The sequence below is a fragment of the Littorina saxatilis genome, linkage group LG10 (genome assembly GCF_037325665.1).
Source record: "Littorina saxatilis isolate snail1 linkage group LG10, US_GU_Lsax_2.0, whole genome shotgun sequence".
Lineage (NCBI taxonomy): Eukaryota > Metazoa > Mollusca > Gastropoda > Littorinimorpha > Littorinidae > Littorina > Littorina saxatilis.
The window spans coordinates 42,780,811-42,787,820 of record NC_090254.1 but is presented as its reverse complement, the minus strand read 5'-3'; the positions used below and the strand labels follow the sequence as shown (position 1 = coordinate 42,787,820).

Genomic DNA, 7,010 nt, shown 5'->3' with positions numbered 1-7,010 from the left:
GGTCATACACGTACAATTCCACTCGTACAAAAAACACGAGTGTACGTGGGAGTTTCAGCCCACGAACGCAGAAGAAGAAGAAGAAGAGCATCATGTCACTGAACCTACCCCAGATCTATTTGGATTTACATGGGTTAAGAGCATCATGTCACTGAACCTACCTCACATCTGACTTGGATTTACTTGGGTTTAAGAGCATCATGTCACTGAACCTACCCCAGATCTGACTTGGATTTACATGGGTTAAGAGCATCATGTCACTGAACCTACCCCACATCTGACTTGGATTTACATGGGTTAAGAGCATCATGTCACTGAACCTACCCCACATCTGACTTGGATTTACATGGGTTAAGAGCATCATGTCGCGGAACCTACCCCACATCTGACTTGGATTTACATGGGTTAGGAGCATTATGTCACTGAACCTACCCCACATCTGACTTGGATTTACATGGGTTAAGAGCATCATGTCACTGAACCTACCTCACATCTGTCTTGGATTTACATGGGTTAGGAGCATTATGTCACTGAACCTACCCCACATCTGTCTTGGATTTACATCATATCACTGAACCTACCCCACATCTGTCTTGGATTTACATGGGTTAAGAGCATCATGTCACTGAACCTACCCCACATCTGACTTGGATTTACATGGGTTAAGAGCATCATGTCACTGAACCTACCCCACATCTGTCTTGGATTTACATGGGTTAAGAGCATCATGTCACTGAACCTACCTCACATCTGACTTGGATTTACTTGGGTTAAGAGCATCATGTCACGGAACCTACCCCACATCTGTCTTGGATTTACATGGGTTAAGAGCATCATGTCACTGAACCTACCCCACATCTGTCTTGGATTTACATGGGTTAGGAGCATTATGTCACTGAACCTACCTCACATCTGTCTTGGATTTACATCATATCACTGAACCTACCTCACATCTGACTTGGATTTACATGGGTTAGGAGCATTATGTCACTGAACCTACCCCACATCTGACTTGGATTTACATGGGTTAGGAGCATTATGTCACTGAACCTACCCCACATCTGACTTGGATTTACATGGGTTTAAGAGCATCATGTCACTGAACCTACCTCACATCTGTCTTGGATTTACATGGGTTAAGAGCATCATGTCACTGAACCTACCTCACATCTGACTTGGATTTACTTGGGTTTAAGAGCATCATGTCACTGAACCTACCCCAGATCTGTTTGGATTTACATGGGTTTAAGAGCATCATGTCACTGAACCTACCCCAGATCTGACTTGGATTTACATGGGTTAAGAGCATCATGTCACTGAACCTACCTCACATCTGACTTGGATTTACATGGGTTTAAGAGCATCATGTCACTGAACCTACCCCAGATCTGTTTGGATTTACATGGGTTAAGAGCATCATGTCACTGAACCTACCCCACATCTGACTTGGATTTACTTGGGTTAAGAGCATCATGTCACTGAACCTACCTCACATGTGACTTGGATTTACTTGGGTTTAAGAGCATCATGTCACTGAACCTACCTCACATGTGACTTGGATTTACTTGGGTTTAAGAGCATCATGTCACTGAACCTACCTCACATCTGACTTGGATTTACATGGGTTTAAGAGCATCATGTCACTGAACCTACCTCACATGTGTCTTGGATTTACATGGGTTAAGAACATTATGTCACTGAACCTACCCCACATCTGTCTTGGATTTACATGGGTTAAGAGCATCATGTCACTGAACCAACCCCACATCTGTCTTGGATTTACATGGGTTAAGAGCATCATGTCACGGAACCTACCCCACATCTGACTTGAATTTACATGGGTTAAGAGCATCATGTCACTGAACCTACCCCACATCTGTCTTGGATTTACATGGGTTAAGAGCATCATGTCACTGAACCTACCCCACATCTGTCTTGGATTTACATGGGTTAAGAGCATCATGTCACGGAACCTACCCCACATCTGTCTTGGATTTACATGGGTTAAGAGCATCATGTCACTGAACCTACCTCACATCTGTCTTGGATTTACATGGGTTAAGAGCATCATGTCACTGAACCTACCTCACATCTGTCTTGGATTTACATGGGTTAAGAGCATCATGTCACTGAACCTACCCCACATCTGACTTGGATTTACATGGGTTAAGAGCATCATGTCACTGAACCTACCCCACATCTGTCTTGGATTTACATGGGTTAAGAGCATCATGTCACGGAACCTACCCCACATCTGTCTTGGATTTACATGGGTTAAGAGCCTCATGTCACTGAACCTACCCCACATCTGTCTTGGATTTACATGGGTTAAGAGCATCATGTCACGGAACCTACCCCACATCTGTCTTGGATTTACATGGGTTAAGAGCATCATGTCACGGAACCTACCCCACATCTGTCTTGGATTTACATGGGTTAAGAGCATCATGTCACTGAACCTACCCCACATCTGTCTTGGATTTACATGGGTTAAGAGCATCATGTCACTGAACCTACCTCACACCTGTCTTGGATTTACTTGGGTTAAGAGCATCATGTCACTGAACCTACCTCACATGTGACTTGGATTTACTTGGGTTTAAGAGCATCATGTCACTGAACCTACCTCACATCTGACTTGGATTTACATGGGTTTAAGAGCATCATTTCACTGAACCTACCCCACATCTGTCTTGGATTGACATGGGTTAGGAGCATATCACCAAAAACAACCTCAGATCTGTTGGGCTTTTCTCGATGTGTGAGCTTGTCTTTAATTCAAACACAACTTATGTATATCTTTTGGATTCAGGAGAGGATAACGCATACGATGCAATCATTTTTAAGACTGTTAGTCAAAAATCAGTTGTAATCCCAGTTTTTTTTGTAAACAAAGTTTAAAATCAATTTTAAAGCTTCCGAGCCGAAATGCAATACCATAGTCCGGACTGAGTTAAAGAATGGTTGACCAACATTTTAATTAATTTGATGGCGAAATGAGGTCGTGTCAGAGCTGCCTCAACTTTTGTAAAAAGTCGGATATGACGTCATCAAAGACATTTTCAAAAAGTGAGGAAAAGGTCTGAGGATATCGTCTATATATGAAGCCTGTAGATGTGTCCATATTTCTAGGAATAGCTCATACACACACACACACACACATGACGCGCGCGCGCGCGCGCACGCACACACACACACACACACACACACACACACACACACACACACGCGCGCGCATTCACGCACGCACACGAACACACACACACACGCACACATACACGAACACACACAAGCACATACATACACACCGTGCACCCACACATGGCACACACACACACACGCATGCACACACGCACATACACACGCACGCACCAAACACGCACATACGCCACCACCCTCGTCTCGTTTCCCAGTAATTACATTCTGACTGATTTCTATGTATAGTGAGAATTTGTGTGAACATTACATTGTTTAAGAGACACCAGTGGGTGTGGGAGGAAGGAATTCTCTACCATGTGGGATGAACTCCTGATAAGCTGTTAGGTTTTTTTTAAAAGGCGAACACGTGCTGGTTTCGGGAACGCTTTGTAAACTGTACTCTGTATGATCGAATATCATACGGCGGGAAAATGTGGCCTCAATTTTCTTTTCATACACAACTCTCTCTCCCACAACTCTCTCTCTCTCTCTCTCTCTCTCTCTCTCTCTCTCTCTCTCTCTCTCTCTCTCTCTCTCTCTCTCTCTCTCTCTCTCTCTCTCTCTCTCTCTCTCTCTCACATTGATACAGTTTATAAACGAGTTTCTAGGAACCTTTTCTTACTTAACAAGCTCTGGTGCGTTGTTTCTGTGGATGCCCTCAAAATGTTTTTCCACGCACACTGTCTCTCTCACATTTGCTATGCATCTACTGTCTGGTGCAATGCCAGTGATGTTCATATAAAGAAAATAAACACACTTCACAAGAGAGGTGTAAAGTTATTAAACCGAGATCCCAATATGACTACTCAAGAAAAATACACTCAACTGAACATTCTTCCGCTACATCAGCAGTTCTTTTTAAATGCTAGTGTTTTCATGTTTAAAATGTACAACCATGAAACACCTTCATACATCCAAGACCTGTTTGAGCGTCCTCCTGGTAGAGCGAGGCTTTTGAATTATACGCTACCGCTCCCACGCATTGATTTGTATAAATCTAGTTTATCCTACTGGGGATCGCTTGTGTGTAATATACTTCCAATGTACTGTAAAACATGTCAAACCCTTTCATCTTTTAAAAAAAATGTTCGAAAATATCTTTGTCAAAAATAATTCTCTCCCTACGCTTTAAAATCATAACTGTTACTGCATAACATCTTAATCATCATTTTATTAATCAATGAACCACGTTATTATAACCAGTGTTTTGTTACTTTTAACCTGATTACAAATTCTTAGTTAATTAGTTATTCGTTTGGCTGTTCAATACATGTTATATAAATATATAATTGTAATGTATAATGTCATGTATGTCTAAAAGGGACAGGTTGGAAGATTAGGCATTGCCTAAAACCTTTATCCCTTTGTATTAAAGTTTTGAATCTGAACCTGAATCTCTCTCTCTCTCTCTCTCTCTCTCTCTCTCTCTCTCTCTCTCTCTCTCTCTCTCTCTCTCTCTCTCTCTCTCTCTCTCTCTCTCTCTCTCTCTCTCTCTGGTATTACGATAATATATCATTTATTGCATGAAATTGTTGCGAATCTACTCACCTGAGCGATTCACCACCAATGACTTAGTGTATGTTATTTTTTTGACAATGTATACAGTTTGATTAGAAAGGGAATTCTGTGAATTAATAATCTATTCAAATAGAGTGTATTATCATTATAATCATTATTAGTAGTACGCACAACAGCGTTCACATGCAAAGAAAAAATATAAAAAAATTAAAAAAATTAAGAAAGGTTAGTTGCTCGAATGTTCAATTTTATATCAATCGAATCACACACACACACACACACACACACACACACACACACACACACACACACACACACACACACACACACAGAACACACACATATATATATATATATACACACACACACACACCCGCACACACGCACGCACGCACGCACACACACACTGTCACAAAGATGTGACTAGGATATTTGTGATGTGAAACACGTCGTGATTTTAACCTCCCTAAAGATTGAATTGCGATGGTAGGGACAGGTTAGAAGGTTGTCACGGGTTTCGTTACATAGCTGGAATGTAAAGGTTAGTGTATGCAAAGTGCACTAAATTCTAGTGTGAAGTTTAAAGAGAATTCTTGTTGTGATTGTATTACGGTTTTTGTTGGGAAATTCTTGAACATAAATGTTGTTACGCATTTAGTGTTAATAATGGATTACGTGATTCATGGATTAAGTAGAGCTTGGATATTGACTGTGGACGGAATGTGAATGTAGAATGAACGAGAGAGATGATACATGACTGTTTAGGAAGAGGAGATGGTTTAAGAGAATGCTGTATTAAGACTTGGGTTAATTCTTTAGGAGTTTCCATGAGGAGTGTCCATGAGGGTGTACGATGGACGGACCTCACACGAGAGAATGCGTGGTGATGGTGGCGAAAGAGACCACATCGGCGCAGATGGCTGGACGGGGGAGTCCCTATCGTTACCGGTCGTAGAGACGACGGTTCTTCTCGCTAACGGCGAAAGTGTTTTTCGGGGAGAAACGTGAAAGGTGCATGTTAGCATCTATAAGGAGAGTTTCTGGGAAATCATCATCTACATGGATTCAGCGGCACAAGGATGTGTAAATGACAACATGCAGTGAGCCGTGATACGAACTCGTGAGTGTCTGTCAACACCTTATCTTGTGCAGTAATCTATTATTGAGATAGTATCTTTATATCATTTAATCACATGTTTGGAGTGATTGCGATAAGATTGTGTGAACTGTGTGTTCGAGAGGTGGATTGGTATTAATGTATTGAAGTGAAGAATTGTGTTGTAATTTGTGAGGAATTAATAAGTCTGCATCCTCCCAAATTCTGTGTTTGAAGTGTGAAGTGCGAAGAGTGAAGAGTCAGTTTAATTAGATAGGGCAGAACACGAATACATAACAGTAACTCCTTTATTCGCACCATAATCCACTTCATGACACACACACACACACACACACACACACACACACACACGCACACACGCACACACACACACACACACGCACACACACCCACACACACACACACACACACACACACACACACACACACATAGCCTACACACACACAAACTAATGGATACAGAAAGGTTACTTTCTGGAATGTTTAGATTTTGACAAAACAAAACATTCAAATTACGTCGACCAAATGGTCTTTATATTCTTGTGTCTGTTTCGTCAAGGACGTAAACTGGCATTTAATCCTCTGTCACAAATTTAACTTGCAGACATTTTTACAGCATCTAGTCAAACTTACAACAAAACACATGGTTTTAACAATGCTTCCACGGAACAAACAAACAAAGGTAAATTATGTCCATATCACTCGAATCTTACACACACACACACACACACACACACACACACACACACACACACACACACACACACACACACACACACACACACTCATGGATACAGAAATAACGATATCATTTTAACACAAACTTACCTGGTGTCTGGCGTACCCAAAATTCACCAAAAGAATTTAAAATTCCCAGAGGACACAATTTGTTCCCGTGGAAGAATAGCCGACAAATGTGCTATGCTAACTTAATAGTTCTGTCCCCAGGCAGGTTAGAAAAAGTGGAACACTCTTTCACTCTCATCCAAGTGTGACCGCCGACGTATACCGTCGGTTGTTCCCTTTCGCGGCCTCCGACGACAGTGATAGGCGTGGTTGGGTAGCAAGGCACTGTCGAAATAAATCAGTTCCAGCTGAAGGAAAACGATGATTTTAGCACTGCATAAGCATATTCAGGTGTACTCCAAAACCCAAGGTCCAAGAAAAAAAATCAATG

At 41.6% G+C, this 7,010-nt stretch overlaps 1 protein-coding gene across 1 annotated transcript in view; it reads right to left on the bottom strand.

Annotated features, from left to right (window-relative positions):
* The window catches only part of LOC138978871 (sodium- and chloride-dependent GABA transporter 3-like), a 26,955-nt gene extending 20,151 nt beyond the window's left edge, over positions 1–6,804 (bottom strand). The window contains exon 1 of the mRNA XM_070351679.1: positions 6,662–6,804. The gene's annotated coding sequence lies outside the window, so the exon portion shown is untranslated. The remainder of the gene's footprint in view (positions 1–6,661) is intronic.
* Positions 6,805–7,010: the final 206 nt, after the last annotated feature.